This window comes from Peromyscus leucopus, chromosome 3, assembly GCF_004664715.2.
Source record: "Peromyscus leucopus breed LL Stock chromosome 3, UCI_PerLeu_2.1, whole genome shotgun sequence".
In the NCBI taxonomy this organism is placed as follows: Eukaryota; Metazoa; Chordata; class Mammalia; order Rodentia; family Cricetidae; genus Peromyscus; species Peromyscus leucopus.
Window position 1 is genome coordinate 120,270,258 of NC_051065.1, and position 20,781 is coordinate 120,291,038.

Genomic DNA, 20,781 nt, shown 5'->3' on the forward strand with positions numbered 1-20,781 from the left:
CTAATGGCTAGGCTGTGGTTACTCTAAGATTCCTGTTTTATGTAAAACCTAAACCTAAGTGGGAAGTTTCACTTTCCAACCAATTATACCTAAGCTGTTTGACATTGCTTGTTTCCTCTTCATTCTTATTTCTTGGATGGTCAGAAAACCCCCTGAGACTCATTTTGCACATGTAATATCAGTGTATGGGAATCTCTTGTTCCAGGACCTCTTCTGGCATTTTCTTTGTTCTGTCAAGGCCCACAGCAGATGCTTACTGAGAAGCACGTGTATCCTACACTATTGACTTCACAGTAGAAAGAACAGAGAAACAAGAAGTCTTTTGTGCAGTCTGAGGATGTGTCCAGGACTTTTCCAGAAAATAGGAAATCTAATGAGATGAAAGATGCTCCCAAAGAGGTAGGAGCAGAAATGTGTCTAAAGTTGAAAGCCCTGAAAGAAGTTAACTGAGATTTGAAGTTTGCTCCTTACTCCATTCACAGGGAGGAATGGAACTCCAGAGGAAATTTAGATTCATTTTACAAATAAAAATATGAGAGTAAAGATCTCATTGCTTAATTTTGGGTTTTCTTTTTGATTTTGTGATGCTGGCAACAGAATCCAGTCTTTTGTGAATGTTACACACTCGGACCTGAGAATATGGCCTTAAATGATCAATTTCAAGTACTTTATGGTCTTCACTAAAAGTTTTAACACAACCACCTTGGGAATCAGTTTTCTTACAATACTGACTGACACTCATCACTTTTCTGAATTAATGAAAATGATGAATGATCATGTATAGATGGCTACATCTAAAACAACAAAGCTTTGAAATTTTATTGTTACAAGACGATACCTCACTGATTTTTCTTATGAGTTGCAAACATCCTTGTTAAATAAGGAAAACACACACACACACACACACACACACACACACACACACACACACACACACACCCTATGTTATAGACTTAAGAGTCTGAAGTGTTTGAAGCTAAGCAACTCTTTGTAGGGCAGAAGATGGGGATTATGTTTAGACTTTTTGATATTCTCAAGGCACAGAGGCAAAAAAAAAATGTCAGTCTAATGCTCTCCTTGGAGAGATCTACACAAAGACTTCTTAACTTTGTGCTTATTCTCTCTCTGTTCTCTGCCCACCATGGGATAGAACACGCACTTGTATTTTCTGAAATTCTTTAAGGCTAGAAATCTGACTCCAGTATCTTTGGTGTCAAAATATCAAGGTTTTAAGCTTGTTTCACAGTCTCCCCGGAAGCATGTTAAAGCAGAGCCCTAACATTTGGTCCGGAGAGTAGAAATTTGTTTGCTTGAAAAGGGCATGATAAATATTTTAGACCCTTTGTGTTTTGACCTCATCCTTCCTAACAGGACAAAGGACTTAATCAGTGTGGGTTTTTCTGGCATACAACAAAAGCACCCCGAACTAAGTTATTATTACTCAGAAAATGAAATCCAAAGAATTGTTTCTTGGTACGATTACTTCAGGGTTATTTTCAAAAATCGAGGACTACTACCTTCTCAGTTTCTTCCTTGGTGGTGAGAAGGAGCTTTCTTTCCACAAATTTCCCTTATGTGACTGATGAAATGTTCTTTCATAACAGAATGCTTGTATTTACATGCTGTGAAAGATAATAGGATAAACTGATAAGTGTGTACCAGGGAAGGAGAGATGGAGCTGTCAGAGATGGGTACAAAGGATATTTTTGATACTTACATTTTCATGTACATCTTGCTTTGGACATTTGAATTTTTTTCAGTTGGTTCTTGGTGCATATCACTCTTTAAAAAAGGGAGTGGAATTACAAGTAAAAGGACTGGAAATTAACAGTCTAACAAGCAGCACATGGTAAAAATCAACAGACTATTTATAATCAAAAGTCTAATTTGGTGCTCCTGATTGGCTAGAGTTTTTTTGTACCAGCTGCAGTAAAATTGTGCCTCAACTTACTTTTCCTTTTCCTAGGAAAATATTTATAGCAGGCTTCACAAGAAACTGAGTTTTAAAATACCTCATCTTTCCTGTTCAAATAGAAAATGGGTCCTTGTTGAAAACACACAGAAAATGTGACGTTGTTCTGCAAGTGTGTTATTTTGTCATTATCTCCAGAGATGTGTAAGCATGGTTTACAGAGAAGTGACTATGTATGAACATTACATTCTTATAAAAATCATTGACAGAAAAGTGACATTGAAGGGAGGTGGTGAGAATCTTACGTGTCAGGAGAGAGGAAACCACTCAGAGACTTGGGTTGTGGGAAGTTGTAAGTAAGTAAAGAAACAGGTTAGAGTAACAAAATTCCTAAGTTCCCACTTTCGGTTCAGAGGAGTGACTATGGCTGTGGCTTTCGGCTGTACTAGTGCTACAACTTACTAGACTAGGAACGAAAATCAAATGACCTAAAAGAAGTTTTCAGTGAGCTCTAGAAGGGAGTGAAAGCGACTCGTTTTTGCTGTTTCTATTGTTTTACCTGTTATATCCATCTATTCAAAACATGGAATAGGAAAAGGGAATACGCAGAGAATGTGAAATGAAGTTCCGCTGTGGATCACTTTACTTGATGTATGCATAGAACATGGATTAAGTCTTGATTTCATTCCCATTTTATAGACCCATAAATTAGGATTTCATAAAATCCATAGAACTAGCAAGTTTCAGGTTTTGATACAGAGTCTTTGGACTTATATTTTATACCATTTCCATTTTATTATTCTAAATGTTTAATTCCTAAAGTAAATTTATTCACCATTCAAAAGAAATTGTATAGAAGTCAATTAAATTTAAATAATATTGTTAGTCCTTGTGAGGTAGAGATAAGTTTGTACCATCATTATGGCTACTGCTACTTCAAACTGGGAATCATAACCATTAGGGTTTATATTAAAAAGAGGACTCATGGCATACTCTAATACTCATTCAGTCATATCTCTTCCCTGACATATTTCAATCTGAAAAAAAATCTCTAATTTTAAGGAATTTGGACCTAAAAATGTAGAATAAAAGTTATTGCTATCAACATTTATTAAGCACTACTGAGTGCAATACATTCAATATGAGCCACTAGACACAGGATTTAAAATGACAGGCAAATCTATTAGCTACAGAATTAAAGGTAAAGTCAAGAATGGGTTAAATTTGATTTATAATTTAAATTGCCAGAGATTTAAGTAAGTGAAAATTTCAGTTAGCTACTCACTATTGAGGAAAGACATGTTCAAGGGAATGGACACAACAATTGAAAGAATGGGAGACTATAAACATCATGGAAATGAGAATAAAATAAAGATGTCAGGTCTGGAGTTCCGAACAGTGAGAGCCACATCAGAACTTACGCAGGTCTTTTCATGAACTCAGAGTCCTAGAAAGTTCTTTCATGTGGGGCTCCAGTCAGAGGTGAGCAGAGCAGGTTACTTTGGAGCTCTCATTAGAACATTGGTTCACAACGTTCCTGACACTATGACACTTAATACAGTTCTTTATGCTATGGTGACCCTCAATCATAAAAGCATTTCACTGCTACTTCCTAAGTGTAATTTTACTACTGTTATGAATTGTAATGTAAATATCTGATATGCAAGATATCTGATATGTGATTCCTCTAAGGGGTCATGACCCATGGGTTGAGAACCCCTGCAGCAGATAATTCTTTTGAAAACTTTCTTAGATATCTCAATTTGCCTCTTTTTCTTCCAACATAATCTGGATTTTCTGAAACCATTTTGCTCATTCTCAGTATATTAGAATTGGTCATGGCCGGGCGGTGGTGGCGCACGTCTTTAATCCCAGCACTCGGGAGGCAGAGCCAGGCGGATCTCTGTGAGTTCGAGGCCAGCCTGGGCTACCAAGTGAGCTCCAGGAAAGGCGCAAAGCTATGCAGAGAAACCCTGTCTCAAAAAACCAAAAAAAAAAAAAAAAAAAAAAAAAAAAAAAAAAAAAAATAGAATTGGTCAGGAGGAAGGGCTTCTATACATATACTCTCCCTTTAGGAAATGAAAGAAGTCTTCCTGTGGATGACACCTTTCAGAGACATGATTGCATAGTCTTGGGTATATATCTTCTTTTAATATGAAAATTGAGAATATGTTCATCATACGAAATTAGAAATTGTCTTCTGACCTTTTAATATTCCATTTAAACTGCAAATGATGGCCATTATTTAATATGTAGCTACTTTTGTCTTCTCCTGTTTTTGTTTGATATTCTTTTACAAAAACAAATTCACTAGATTGGAAACTCATAAGGGAAGGCATTTGATCACTGTGTTCATTGTTAACCTCTATGGGGCCACAATTGAGCCTTGAATTCATAGCTCTTTATGTTTAGCTGAGACTGGTCTATGTTTCACGTTCTAAATCTGATTGCAAATCAATTGTTCAAATAAGTGATGCATATATTAATTGATTGATTTATTCCCAAAAGTCTTTCTAACATTAAGTAATGGAACTAAAGTGCGCTTTTACTCTATTACAGGTATATTTATGTAACAATAGTGTGTAACTAAGATGGCTGATTGGATTTTATCAGAGTTTCTGAAAGTCAATTAAATCTGGAAGCAAACATGATATCTGATGGCTGCACAGACAATTTATTGTATCTAATGTACTTCAGAACTAGACACATCATTCAGATTTCATGACAAGATGCAATAACCAACAATCTGTAAACAGAAACGGTATTTTTCAAGTCAAATTTCTTTCTATGATGTTTTATTATGTATTTTTCTTTTGTTGTCTTAAAATACAAGCTATGAATGTCACAGCCAGATGAAAATAATTTCTTTAAAATAAATATCACACAGAAAGGAAGAATTTGTGCTGACAAATTTCTGTATCCCAGGTTGATGTCTTTGAACCTGACTAGAATCAGAAATAGTGTTTAGAAAAATCATGCTTTGGGCCAGGTGGCCATGGCACACGCCTTTAATCCCAGCACTTGGGAAGCAGAGCCAGGCAGATCTCTGTGACTTCAAGGCCAGCCTGGTTTACAGTGAGAGATCCAGGTACAGGCACCAAAACTAAATAGAGAAACCCTAAAAAAAGAAAAAAAAAAGAAAATCATGCTTTAATATGGACAATAAGAATAGTCTGGTTGCATATGCAGTAATCAAAATATGTAACTTATATATGACTAAATATATTCAGGTAAAATTGTTCTTCATTAAATTAATTGATAAATAAAATAGTCTTCAATATATTCATATCTACAATATATGTTGGTTACAGATTATTTGATTGTAATGTGTATAATACAGTAAAAACAACAGTAAGAGCCATTTCTTCCCAAAAACTCTGTTTATCCCCAGAAGCAAAGAATTTTTCTTGCAAGTTTAGTTTTTGAGGGAATTCCTTCTAAATTGTTGGGCAAACAAAATAGCTTGTCATCTTCTGGGTACCCTTTTGGGCATATGCTAATAGAAGCTGGAAAGAGGTGCTTGAGGCAAACGAAGAGGAACTTTATTGAGTTATGTAGTTCAGTAACCTAAGCAGTCTTCCCACTAAAAGATCGTAGGTACCCCCAAGGATATAGTATTGTTAGCATACATGTTTTAGACTACCTATGGAACAGACCTGTAAAGAGGGAAAAGGGGTCAACAGTGAGGTAAAGTTTATCATAGGATCACAAACATGCTAAAGCTTGTGCTCTCTGACATAGAGGGAATGGGAATGTTGACATCATAAGCAGAGTGGGCAGAACACCTGGCATCCTTGATTGAGCCGCACTACCATGTTTTGTACTGTACATGTTCTGGTTTAGTTATCAACTGAGTTTGGGGTTGCTATTTGCACCTTGAGTTTAAGGGTTCACATTCTGAATGTACCTTAATGTTCTCTCTCTCTCTCTTTCTCTCTCTCTCTCTCTCTCTCTCTCTCTCTCTCTCTCTCTCTCTCTCACACACACACACACACACACACACACACACACACATACACACACACACACACAGAGAGAGAAAGAGAGATGGAGGGAGAGAGGGAGAGAGAGAATATTAAATGTTGCAAGTAGAAAGGTACTATGGGATTTGAGAAAACATAAGGGGAATAGTTTGCGGTGAATATGATTAAAATACATAGAATGAAATTTATAAAAAAACTACTAAAGTACTTAAAAAACAAAGTGTGAAGTCGAAATTGCAAGATCCTGCGATATATGCTTTAGTACAATGCCCTTAGCATCTTAAGTTGGACTTTTGATGTTACTGCAATATTTCCTTTCTACTTGATTGTTTTCCTGCCATCTATCTTCTCCCTCTACTTACCTTTTCCTTATAAAGTCTTTCCTAATGTAAACTCCTTTGTCTGGTTCCCTTTCAGTATCCTCTAGGACTGATAAGCAATCTGATCATCTTTGTTACTAATGAACTTATAATTGGGGAGTTTCTTTTTAAATCTCCAGCATAATATGTCAAAACAACATATCTAAGGGTTTTTTCTTTTTAATTACAACTTAGGGTACAAATCAGAAGGTTTATGCTTCCCTTCCTGACTGTAAATCACCACTTTCTTTTATTATTTTCACCTACTCTGTTCTCTCTGGATTATTCAAATTTTTCTGTGCACTATACTTTTCATTCTAAAAATTTCATTTCAAAATAATGTTTGGGGACATTGATGGTATTTTGGATATCCAAATGACTTTTCCTGGTTTGAAATCAACACACTTCTGAGTGGTACTAATTTTTTAATACTTTCCTAGTTTACAACGTTTAAAATCGTCTCCCTTCCACACATCAGCTCTATTTCCTTTGAAACAAGCCTTTCCATTTATTTTTCTTCTTATCTACTTTGAGTTTCTGTATCTCCTGTCATGATCCTGCAGCCATTATTTTTCTTTTCATAGTTTAGAAGCAAAGTGGAGCTGACCACAGACTCTCCAGATACTGAAATAAGGGGAAAAAAGTCTTCATTAAAGGCCTTAGTTTCTCTCCAAAGAGATCATTCAGTCCTTCCAGAGAAGCCTTGTTCACTTTGGACAGTTGCTTTCCCTGCGATAAGCATCGTTACCTTTTGTTACTATACTGCTGGCAAATATTTACACACAGTGTGAGTTGTTTTGTAAAGAGATGATCGGTTAATTTTCTTTTCTACTCCTCTGTATTCCCAAAGTTTTCCGTGCCTCTTCAGTCCGATGTCATTGCAGGGCATGGACTTTGTTGGACAGCGTTCTCCACTTTCAATGAGAGCCCCCTTTCCACCTTTCCGATTTGTTTCAACTCCTAGAAATCATTTAAAGATGTCATTTTCTTGTGTGCTTTCTTTACTTTCACTCTGACAGCTCATCCTATTACTGTTTTTAATATTAACAGGCTTTCACATCTGCAACATATACGAATTCCCTGCTTCTGTGATGAATTCAGACTTTGGATTACAATTTTTTTTTTTTTTTTTTTTTTTTTTTTTTTTTTTTTTTTTTTTTTGGTTTTTCGAGACAGGGTTTCTCTGCGTAGCTTTGCACCTTTCCTGGAGCTCACTTGGTAGCCCAGGCTGGTCTCGAACTCACAGAGATCCGCCTGGCTCTGCCTCCCGAGTGCTGGGATCAAAGGCGTGCGCCACCACTGCCCGGCTGGATTACAATTTTTAAGAAAAATTTTGTAAGAAAACTATCTCTAAATCTACCAATCACATAATATCCCTCAATTTTTTACAAGTTCAAATTAACTTTTTATTTCTCAAGTAGCATATGTAAGAGATATTTATATTTGTATATTTATAAATTGAGAACAATCTGTGCAGAAGATGATGTTCCTAGAGAGGATCTGTGGGTCAGTCTTGCTTTTCAACTTGGAGTTGCTAGTTTGTTTTTAACATCTATCTTGATTTTGTAAACTTATATTCCCTAAAGTAATTCTCACAGAAAGTCTTTAGAAAAGAAAGCACCTTCCTCTCACACTACAGCTGTAGTCACCCTAGGTTATCTGCTTCATACAATGAATTAAAGAGGTCACCGAGGCTGCATTATCCCAGAAGTTTGTGCTCATGTCCGATGAAACATTTTCAGCTTGTTTTTCTTTGTTGCAAAAGGACAAAGTTTTGTTTTGTTTTGTTTTGTTTTAACTGGCTATTACTTAGGGGGCATTCTCTCATTTTCTAAAGATTGATTATAGCTCTTTTTCACAAGTCTACTTGCAAAGTTCTTCTCAAAATATAGAAGGGATATTAAAGGCCATGAGAAAGATATCTTTTTTATTCATATTCATTTTACTGAGTAAGGATGTTTTTCCCATAGTATATCCTGATTTTGTTTCCCCTTCCCTGGCTCCTCCCAGTACCTTCCCACCTCCCTTCCCATCTGGATCCATCTACTTTCAGTCTCTCATTAGAAAACAAACAGTCTTCTATGGGATAAGAGTAAAATAAAATAAGGTAAGATAAAAAAAAATCTAACTCACTGGAATCAGACAAAACAAACAAACAGAAAGAAATAAGCACAAGAAAAGTCAGAACAAACAGACCCACTCATCCCCACACTCAGGAATCCCATAAAAATACTAAAGGACCTATAGGGTAAGAAGATAGAAGAAGAAGGAAGAGGTGGAGGAGGAGGAAGAGGAAGAGAAGGAGGAGGAGGAGGAGGAGGAGGAGGAGGAGAAGAAGAAGAAGAAGAAGAAGAAGAAGAAGAAGAAGAAGAAGAAGAAGAAGAAACATATATATATATATATATATATATATATGGAAAATAAATAAAATAATAAGAAAATAAGATAAAATTAAAAAAAAAACTAACAGGATATCACAGGACAAGGGACATCCAAAGATGCCATTGAGTTAATTTTCTTTTGCCTATCCACTACTGGACAGGCAGCCTATGCTTAAATGGAGTTTGTTTCCACAGTGAGTATCTCTAGACAGAAAGTAAATATTCATTTGCAAGTGGTTATCAATTAAAGATTGCTTCTGGGTTAGGGATGGGGTCATGTGTCCACTACTCCTTTCAGCTCTAGGACCACAAATGATACAGACCCTTGCAGACCCTGTGCATGTTGCCTCAGTCTCTATGAGTTAATCTGTACACCGATATATCCTATTGATTTAGAGATCTTTGTTTTCTTAGTATACTCCTTTCCCCCTAACTTTTCCACTCTTTCCAGCTCCTCTTTTGTGAGATTCTCTGAGCCATGGGCAGAGGAAGTTTGGGGCTGAATGTTCCAAGGTGGATCTTTGTATTTGTTCTCATCTACTGCAGAAGGAAAGCTTCTCTGAAGAAGGCTGAACAATGAACTGATTTATGTATATAGCAGAATGTTTTAGGAGTCATTTTTTTACTACTTTTTTTTTCAGAGGACAATAATATTTAATTAGTCTCTGGTTCTTGGTCACACAAGTGTTGGGTATGGTTTCCATCTTGTGGAGTGGGCTTTCAAACAAATCAGATATTGATGGGTTACTCTGACAAACATTGCGTTATCATTGGGCTAGCATATCTTGCAAGCAGGATACCACTGCAGATCAAAGGATTTGTGGCAGGGTTGTTGTTTCTGTTTCTCCTTTGGCAGCATGCAGATTACCTTCTTGTACCAAAGACACTAGCAAGTAGCGGAGTGCACTCTTCGTAGGCACCAGCTCGACTTCTCCATGTTCAGTGAGTTATATAGGTGTCGTGTTCAGCAATGTGGCTTTGTTGTCAGTTGGTGGAGAGCAACCTACTGTCATTGCAACAGCCTGGGTTGTCTGAGGATTCGAATATTTCCTCTTTGGCCAGCAGGTCAATTAGAAGTAACCCATTCCCAGTCATGGAATCTTCATTTGGTGACAAGATATGGCAAGTTAGGCCTCTGTCTTCCCCATTATTTGGCAATTTCATTTAGATCACCTACATATATGTCTGTATTTTAGGAAGTTTCTACCATATTAGATTTCTATACTACTCCTCAAATGCCCCTTAATTTTATTTGTCACTCCCCATATTCCCTCCCTTAACCCCCTTTCCTTTCCTTCCTGACTTGATCCTCCATTTCCACCCTATATCTATAATTATCTCTTCTATTTACTTTTCCTAAAGAGATCTATTGTGGTGATATTTTATTTGTTCTGAAATGTGATATTTTATTTGTATGTTAATAAATAAAGTTTGCCTGGAGATCAGAGTTCATAACAAGCCATAAACAGAAGTCAGGCAGTGGTTGTACTTGCCCTTAATCTGATCACATGGCAGGCAGAGTCTCTGTATGTTCAAGGAGACAGCCAAGCGTGGTGACATACACCTTTAATCCCAGTACCAACCATAAAGACCTGGAGGTCTGTATAAGCAGTCAGTGACGAGGAAGTCATGTGGCTCAGCTTAGAGCCAATGAGAAGGCAGAACAGGAAGGCAATAACGGCACAGGTTAGACAGGAAGAAGCTCTCTCGTGGGAAGCTATAGCATGGTGGTAAAATGAGGTTAGTCAGTGGCTCTTTGCTATTTCTCTGATCTCTTCGGCTATTACCCCTGTATTTGGCTCTGTGTTTCTTATTTAATAAGACTGTTTAGAAATTCGTCTACAGATCTATCTATCTCCCTGCACCCTTTGTCCCTTAGTGCATACCTAACCTCTGTGGTTCTATGTATTGTAGCTTGGTTGTCATTGACTTAATAGCTAATATCCACATATAAGTAAATGCATAATAGCTTAATGTGGATATAAAAGCTTATATTCTCATATAAGTGAATATATAACATATTTATCTTTTGGGGGGTCTGTGTTACTTCACTCAGGATGATTCTTTTGTAGTTCCATCCATTTACCTTTGAATTTCAGGGTTTCATTTTTTAAACAGCTAAGTAATATTTCCATTGTGTAAATGTACCACGTTTTTTTTTTTTTTTTTTTTTTTTTTTTTTTTGATCCATTCATCTTTTTAGGGAAACACAGATTATTTCCACTTTCTGACTATATGAATAGAGCAACAATTAACATGGTTGATCAAGTGTCTCTGTTTTAGGATGGATAGTCCTTTGGAAATATGTCCAAGAGTGGTATAGTTACATCTTGAGTTAGATCAAATCTCATCTTCCTAAGGAACTGTCACACTGATTTCCATAGTGGCTTTACAGTTTTGCACTCCCACCAGCAATGGATGAGTGTTCTGCTTATTCCACATCCACTCCATCATAACTGTCATTTGTGTTATTTATCTTAGCTATTCTGGCACATGTAAGATAGAAACTCAAAGTAGTTTTGATTTGCATTTCCCTGATGGTTAAGGATGTTGAACATTTCTTTAAGTGTTTCTTAGCCATTTGAGATTCCTCTATTGAGAATTCTCTGTTTAGATTTCTACCCCATTTTTCAATTGTATTTTTTGATGTTTTGACATCCAGTTTCTTGAGTCCTTTATATATTTTGGGTATTTTTACTGTATCAGATGTGGAGTTGGTAGAAATATTTTCCCATTTAGTAGGCTGCTGCTTTATCCAGTTGACCATGTTCTTTGCCTTAGAGAAGCTTTCAGTTTCACTAGGTCCCATTTATTAATTGTTGATCTTAGTGTCTGTGCTAATGGTGTGCAGTTCAGAAAGACTTTTCCTGCTACAATGAGTTCAAGGCTGTTCACCACTTTCTTTTCTATTAGGTTCAGTGTATCTGGATTTATGTTGAGGTCTTTGATCCACATGAACTTGAGTTTTGTGCAGAGAAATAGCAATGGATCTATTTACATTCTTCTACTTTTTTTTTCTTCTTACATTCTTCTGTCTTTTTTTCCAGTTTGTATTTCTGACTTCTTTTCCAAAATTGGGTGTCCATAGCTATGTGCATTTACATCTGTTTCTTCCATTTGATTCTTTAATCTAATGACTGTTTGGGTGCTGATACCATACCGGGTTTTTGCTAGAGTTCTGTAGTATGGCTTGAAGTGGAGAATGTTGGTACTTTTAGCAGTTCTTTTGTTGTTTTGGATTTTAATTTTAAAGTTTAATACAAAAACATGCAAATAATAATTATTGTTACTATAATTATGATAACACACCACACAGAGGAATTAAACATTTGTATAAAGTTTAACTGGTCATCTAGAACAGAAGCTGTAGAGGCTCATAGTTATTTTATATGTCTCTTACCAGATATATTTTATGTACTTATCCATAACCCATACCAAAAAAAATCCATGGCAGAGTTCGAACTAGGAAAAAACTAGCTTTTTGCCCTCCCTCATAATTTCTGACTACTACCTGCATTCATCTCACCTCATCCCCTAATATTTAGCCTTTCTAATTGTCGTTTCTTCATGTAAATGCTACCCACAAGTACAGTTGCTCTATAAAACTGTCTTCTTTCATTCTTAATCCTTAAATAGACTATTTAAGACTAGAGGGTATTATTAGGTTTAATTTACACTGCCCTGATCATATAATTATTGAATGTTAATTTGATTAGTTATTTTTAATTACTTTAAAGTCAATTCATTGAGGGCCTTACCTACAAGTCCATTTAAAATAATATAATCTTGTAAATTAAATCTCAAGCCCATATATGGCTCAGTCTCAAATTCAAAGAAAGTACATAGCAAATATACTAGGACCCAGGAATCTTTGGATATCCACAGAATTCAAGTAAAAATTGCCAAAATGAAGAGAAAAATACTTTCATATATTGAGGCTATTATTATAGACTTCTAGATAATAGTATTTTATATATTAAGAAACTATATAGCTATACAAATTTTCATCAAAATACTAACTACAGTTTTGTAACATTCATCTAATGAAATATATATTTCTAGGTAAAATTTGAATTTTAAATGCACATTTTAATGAAATATTACAGATATATTTGCATAAAATTAGCTTTTTATTATTGAAATTTGACTTTAGGTGAACACCCTTTATTTCATTTTGTACAGAGTCAAGTACAAATTATAAAAAACAGATTACCTAAACTGTAAACTTTCACAAATTAATGAGAGTTTCAAATGGTTTAGAGAACAACAGTTTTGATACAGTTATGATGAGCTTAGTGCATTGGTGTTCTGAACACTGAATGGAAAAGAAAGATGGATATTTCAGGAAAGCATTAAGAAGATCATAGGATCTATGTAATAAATGCTTAAAACATTTACCAGAGTGATCCCTAAACAAAACAGAGGGGAAATGAAAGGCATTACATATGGTGAGCCACAGGAATATGAAATAGGAGTCCAGCTATATATTATAAGCTTTACCTTGACAAGACCAAGGGTCAGTCAAGGAAGCCAATCAGCAAGGACTATTGTTGTTATATTGCTTAATATTCAGTTGTGCCTTGCTATGAATTCCTTGTGCTCATAATTCTCCTAAAATGTGTATGCGTGTGTGAATCTCACTTAGACAGAACCTTCTGTCTCTGAGCTCCAGGCCCCTCTTTAGCATTTGTTTTGGGTATCTGCCATTTGCAAATACTCTCCTTCAGCTACTTCTTAAGACAGAGTCAACCCCAAACAAAGCCTTGAAAGACAAGCAAGGAACAGGTAGCTACCAGGCCATCTGTTAGACACCTGAACACCCCCACACACCCCGAACTAAGAACTAAGATAAAATGTCCTTTCTGAGACTACATGTCTCACAGGCCAAATGCCTGCCCACTAGATGAACAAACTGTGTTTCTTGTGGAAATCAAGGCCTCAGCTTCCTCTCTCACTACCCTAGAGAAAGAACCTTTTAGATCAAAAAGAGCTTTCCTCTTACCAGGCATTTCAAGCTGTGATGCACATTGACTAGCTATCAGTACTCTTCACCCCCACCCCACCCCCGCCCTGTCAGGAAACAGGCAGCAGAGGAAAAAAGTGACAGTTTTAACTTTTAGTGACTTACAGACTTCCCTACCCTATCACCTGTAAGTTTATAGTTGAACACATTTATGATAGACTCATAATGCCTTCACCTAGCCACAGCAAGGATGCATTTCTAGCACACAAATTCATTTTCTGATTTATTTCAACTACTGACTGACTCCACTCTTTCTCTCCCCTTTTGGGTTGCAAATAAAATTGCCAGGAAGCCTCTAGTGGGGACAGCTACAATCTTGTACTGTTTACAAAACACAAGGTGTTACTGCTTGGGATGGGGTCAGGGAGAAAGGGGTAGGAATGAAGGGAACTAAGGGAACTAAGAGAATTGGAATGAAAGGAACCAAGGAAATGAAGAGATTTGAGAAAGTTGAACTGGTGATTGAATGATGGTGACTGATGAATAAATGAATTGAATGAAAGGGCTCTGAGCAACTGAATTCATTCCTGTGCTGATGGTAGTGTCTCTCCTGGGCCCCTGGAATTGAAAATTTAAGGCTGAACCCTTAATTATTATACAAAAATTACATGGGATGGTGTTGCCCAGGGACATTCTGGAGTTGGCAAATGACACCAAATCATGGACTCAGCTGATCAAATGTGATATTCTAAAAGAAAAGAAAAAAAAAATCTCAGTTGATTTGGTCTACCTGAAAATAATATATCAAAATTACTTTTATTTTCATGAATTTTAGATTAGTGGCTTTCAACCTGATGTGAGTGTGTCACAAAAGAGGCATTCATAATACCTGAGTATATTCCTTGATTTTCTCCTTTCTTTGGCAAACTCCATGACCAAAAGGACAACTTAAAGAAGGAATGGTTTATTTCATCTAGACAGTGCATACTATCCTGGCAGTGAAGTCATGGCAGCAGGAGGGGAAGAAAGCTGGTTCCATGGCATCCACAGTCAGGAAGCAGAGAGATAGCAATGCCTCTGAACAACTCACCCTCTTTAATTCAGTCCAAAATGATAGCCTGTGGGATGCCTTGACCCGTATTCAGGGAGGGTCTTCCTTTCTCCTTAAGTCTTTCTGGAAACACCCTTTTAATTACACCAACATGCCTGTCTCCACAGTAATTCTAGATCTTGTGAAGATGACAATAGAAATTAATTTTCACATGAGACACCTTTGAGTAACACATGTTGGTAGACTTGATGTTGCAATAGTGGGTAGAAGTCAGTCCCCAAAATCCACAATAAGCTAAGAATGTACCTGGCTTAAACTATCAATGATATCAGAGTTGAGATGCCTTGTCTGTAGACATTCATCTCACTTCCTACATATATAAGTTCTGTGTGCATGAAGCCTGGATTAGAATGTGAACAAAAAATACTAAGAATATTGCAAGCAGAAAAAAATACACATTTTTAGAATGTACAAATTTCAGACATTATGTAGTTTTATCTGACACCATGTGTCAAATTTTGCAAATTTTGAATATGAGTAAACCGTATTGTTTTGTGATGGTGTAGAAAATCTCAATAGAGTGCTAAAATGGGAACTAAAAGAGAAAGCTATAGGTATGTCAACTGTCTTTTTCCTGAGTGTTGTAATTTGACATTCAACTGAATTATTCAGCATTTTGTATATATATGTACATATAATATATATATATATATATATATATATATAATTTATTTTTAGTACTATAGATTTTTTCTAAAATAGTATTTACCAGCAAGCAATACTATTTTTATGATAGCAAAAGCAAACATTTCTAAAATCATAATATAAAAAAACATAATAATGATCATATTAAATTTACCTTGATAGTATTTTTTTCTATTAATAAAATTTGAAGCTGTTACATGGCTCCAAATTTGCTAATATTCAGCTTTTTTATTTGAGGAAGTACAATGTGATTAGTAACTGCTGTAGATAAATAGCAGTTCTATTATATGAAAGGATCATCAACCATTTGATATATTAAATTAACTGATACATCTGCTGAATTCATGGCAATATTTTTGCTTTAAAAGTAAAGTTAGTATAGAACAGTTAAAATTATAAATTAATAGTTGTGTCCACATTCATTTTTGTCACCACAGGGTGAAAATATTTCTTTGTTGAATTCATATTTTCTGTTTCATTGTCAATGAGAAGGATGCTATCATAATGATATGTGCTATTTCCCACACTGCATATTTCAATACATTTTAGGCTTAATTTAGGAAGCAAAATTGAAAAAAATAAAATTCACATCTTCAGAAAAAGCATTTTAAGAAAAAAATGCTTTGGAAGAGGTATGAATCACTTAAAGCTATAGTTCAGTATTTATTATTACTAATGGGCATGTTGTAAAAACATGCATTGCATTATATCATAATGACAGTAAGCATGCCCCTATTTGTTGTATGTGTAAGGAATAAAATCCCTAATCCAGTTCTATTCCCTGTCGTTGTAAAGGTGTCTCTTTGCAAATATTATTTTTTAGCATGAAATTTTTATTTATTCTTTGGGAATTCCACATCATGCACCCCAATCATAGTCACTTCCCAGTCCTTCCATGTCTATCCCCCCAACCTTGACATGACCTCTACAAAAAAACAAATAAAAATTAAAAAAAGAAAACATCACACTGACTTCCAAGGTCACTGTACAACTTTGCACTCCCACCAGCAGTGGAGAAATGTTCCCCTTGCTCCACATCCTTCCCAGCATGAGCTGTAGCTGGAGTTTTTGATCTTAGCCATTTTGACAGGTGTAAGATGGAATCTCAGAATCATTTTGATTTGTGTTTCACTGATGGTTAAGGATGTTAAACATCTCCTTAACTGTTTCTTGGCCATTTGAGATTCTTCTGTTGAGAATTCTCTGTTTAGAACTATACCCCATTTTTAATTGGATTGTTTATTTTGTTGATATCTAGTTTCTTGAGTTCTTTATATATTTTGGAAATCAGTCCTCTGTTGGATGTGGGGTTGGTAGAAATCATTTCCTGTTCTTTATCCTACCATTTTCCTATTGATGGCTTCCTTTTCCTTTCAGAAACTTTAGTTTCTTGATCTCATTTATTAATTGTTGATTTTAGTGCCTGTGCTATTGGTGTTCAGTTCAGGAAGTTGTCTCCTGTACCAATGTGTTTGAGATTATTACTCACATTCTCTTCTATCAGATTCAGTGTGTCTGGATTTATGTTGAGGTTTGATCCAGTTGGACATGAATTTTGTAAAGAGTGATGAAATCTTCTACATGTTGACATCCAGTTATGCCAGCACCATTTGTTGAAGATGCTTTCTTTATTCTGTTGTACAATTTTGTTTTCTTTGTCAAAAATCAGGTGTTCATAATTGTGTGGATTTATTTCAGAATCTTCAGTTTGATTTCATTGATCCACATGTCTCTTGTTTACACCAATACTATGTGGTTTTTCTTACTATAGCTGTGTAGTAGAACTTGAAATCACGGACAGTGATACCTCTAGAGGTTCTTATATTTTATAGGATTGTTTTAGCTATCCTGAGTTTTATATTTATCTTTATGAAGTTAAGTATTATTTTAAGGTCTATAAAGAATTGTGTAGAGATTTTAATGGGGATTGCATTGAATCTGTAGATTGCTTTCAGTAAGTTGGCCAATTTTACCAAGTTAATCCTACCTATCCATGAGCCTGAGAGATCTTTCCATCTTCTGATGTCTTCTTCAATTTCTTTCTTCAAAGATATGAAGTTCTAGTCATACATGTCTTTCACTTCCTTAGTTAGAGTTACAGCAAGATATTTTATATTATTTGAGGCTATTGTAAAGGGTGTTGATCCTCTGATTGCCAAACTGCTTTTGGGCATATATCCAATGGATACTCAATCATACAACAAGGACATTCACTCAACTATGTTTGTATCAGCTTTATTTGTAGCAGCCAGAAACTTGAAGCAAAATAGATATCCTTTAACAGGAGAATGGATAAACAAAATGTGGTACACTAACACAATGGAGTATTACTCAGCTTTTCAAAACAAGAAAACGAAGAAATTTGAAGGCAAATAGATGGAATTAAAAAATTCATCTTGAATGAGGTAACCCAGACTGAGAAAGACAAAGATGGGATGTACTCACCCGTAAGTGGATATTAGCTTTAAAATGAAGGATAACTGTGCTATGATTCACAGACCTAGAGAGAGTAGGTAACAAGATGGATTCATGTGGGGATGCCCCTGGGAAGGGGAACTATAAGAAATTTTGTGAGTTGACTGAGGGTGTTTGGGGATGGGAACATGAGCAATCAGTTTGGGGGGATGGTGTGGTAGGAGATTACTAAAAGAGACTACTAGAAAGGGAGGGGGCCTTTTGGGGCCAAGTAAAAACCTGGTGTGGTGGTATTGTGTTCCCCAAAATATTGTGTATCCTAATAAACTTACCTGGGGTCAGAAAACAGAAAAGCCACTAGATACTTAGGATAGGCAGTGGTAGCACACACCTTTAATCCTAGCATTCCAGAGGCAGAAATCCATCTGTTCAAGGATACAGCCAAGCTTGGTAACTCACACCTATAATCCCAGAAAGCAAGCCTTTAATCCCAGGGAGTGATGGTAGAAAGCAGAAAGGTATATAAGGCATGAGGACCAGAAACTAGCAGCATTTGGCTGGTTAAGCTTTCAGGCTTCTGGCAGCAGTTCAGCTGAGATTCATTTGGATAAGGACTCAGAGGCTTCCAGTCTGAGGAAACAGCATCAGCTGAGGAACTGGTGAGGTGAGTTGGCTGTGGCCAGTTCTGCTTCTCTGATCTTCCAGCATTCACCCCAATACCTGGCCTCAGGTTTGATTTTATTAACAGGAACTTTTGAGATTCCTGCTACAACCTGGCACAAGGGAATCTCCCAGGAATCTACAAGGATGACCCCAGCTTAGACTCCTAGCAATAGAAGATATGTAGTCTGAACTGGCCATCTCCTGTGACCAGATTAGTGCCCAGCCCAATTGTTATTAGAGAAGTATCTTCTAGCAACTGATGAAAAGAGACGCAGACCCACAGCCAAACATTAGGCAGAGTTCAGGAAATCCTGCAGAAGAGGGGGAGAAAGGATTGTAGGAGCCAGAGTCAAGAACATCACAGGAGAACTCACAGAATCAACTAACCTCAGATCATAGGGGCTAACAGAGACTGAACCTACAGCCAGTGAATCTCCATGGGACTGACCTAGGCACTCTACATACATGTTACAGTTGTGTGGCTTGCTCCTCCTTTGGGACTCCTAACAGTGGGAACAGGTGCTATCTCTGACTCCTTTCCTGGCTTTTGAGACACTGCTCCTCATACTGGGTTGCCTAGCCCATCCTTAATACATGGGGAAGTCCTTAGTCTTACTGCAACTTGATATGCCATGTGTAGGAGAATGTGGTAGTTTGAATGTAATTGACCCCTAGTCTTGTAGGGAGTGTCATTACTAGGAAGTGTGGCTTTGTTGGAGTGGGTGTGGCCTTGTTGAAGGAAGTGTGTCACTATGGTCGTAGGCGTAGAGATTATGCCCAAGATACCACTCAGTGTGTCACTCGATTTACTATTGCCTGCAAGATGTAGGACTCTGAGCTTTAGCACTATGTCTGCCTGCATGCTATCTTGCTTCCAACCATGATGATAATGGACTGAACTGCTGAACTGTAAGGGAGCCACCCCAATTAAATATTTTCTTTATAAAAGTTGCTGTGGTCATGGTGTCTTTTCAGAGCAATATAAAAATCTTAACTAAGACACCATTTTTTGTTGATACTTATGGGAGTCCTGCCCTTTCCATAACAGAAATGGAGGAGTAGGTTTGAAGGGTGGGAACAGAGGAGAGGTGGGGGAGGGACTGGGAGGAGAGGAGGGAGGGGAAACTTTGGCTGAGATATAAAATAAATGAATGAATGAATAAATAAATAAATAAATGTATTGTTTAAAAACATTTAAAAAAGAAAAAAGTTTTACTTGTGTTATCTACACACACACTAGAGCATAGTCAAACTCTCTTTAAACAGAACTGAGCCCTTCCCCTCCCGCAACCCTGCCAGAAGCCATCAATTATGGAGAGCCATGCTTCAGCATCTCCATAACATTTGTTAAGAGTTCTCTTCAATATCTTCCTGTCTAAGCCACACTATTGCTGAGGGCCAAGTCTGGATCGATGGTCCTACTGCAGCCAGTAGTCTGTAGATGTCTATGGTTGTGTTACCAACAAAGTCAATGCAGATGTTCATGGTCTTTTTTGCCTACTGAGGCCTTGTTGATGTCTATGCCACCAGGGGTCATACTGATCTGAGTGGCCTGTGGTATCACCTGCAGCCATGGTGATATCTGGGCCCTTGTGGGGTCCATGGTCCTACTGCAGCAGGGGCTTATGTTGATGCCTATAACCCATGTTACCAGAAACTATATTTTTGATGTGTCACCCCTCTTTACCAACACTGTCTTGATATGAACAATAATGTAACTAGAAAAGGCTGTGAAAGAGACAGAATGACCACTGAATTACTGAGATACTGCATTAGTGTAGAACCTTTGTTATAAAGTACCATAATAATAAATTATTATTAACTTTATAATTTATCTATAGTATACTTTTGGAATTATACATTTCTATAAATATTACAATACTTGATTAAGCCTATACACCTAGAATTTAATTTAGATGGTTTTACTTATGCATGAAATCCTCCTCCTTTCCATCCCAATTCCTAACTCCGTAGCAGCAAGTTTCAAGTTAAAGTTTCCGAAGCCTTGCCCCTTCCAAATTGACCTGATAGTTGAGATCATACATCTGACCACTTAATATTATCTTCTTTTGATCAGTAATCTACATTGAACATCTTTCAGTGTTTTTATAGGCTTGACAGTTCATTTTCTTTTATTGCTAAATCATACTCTACTACACTGACTAATACACTCCAGTTTGTTCATACATTTACCCACTAAAAGACATCTTAGATGTTTATGAGTGTGGATGATTATGAACAACATCTCTGTATATAGGTTTTTGAGAAAACAGAAATTTTTGTCTTCACTGAAAAATTATGTGGGATTTTAATTGCTGTATTTTATAGTAGGCTGAATTTGTATCTGTA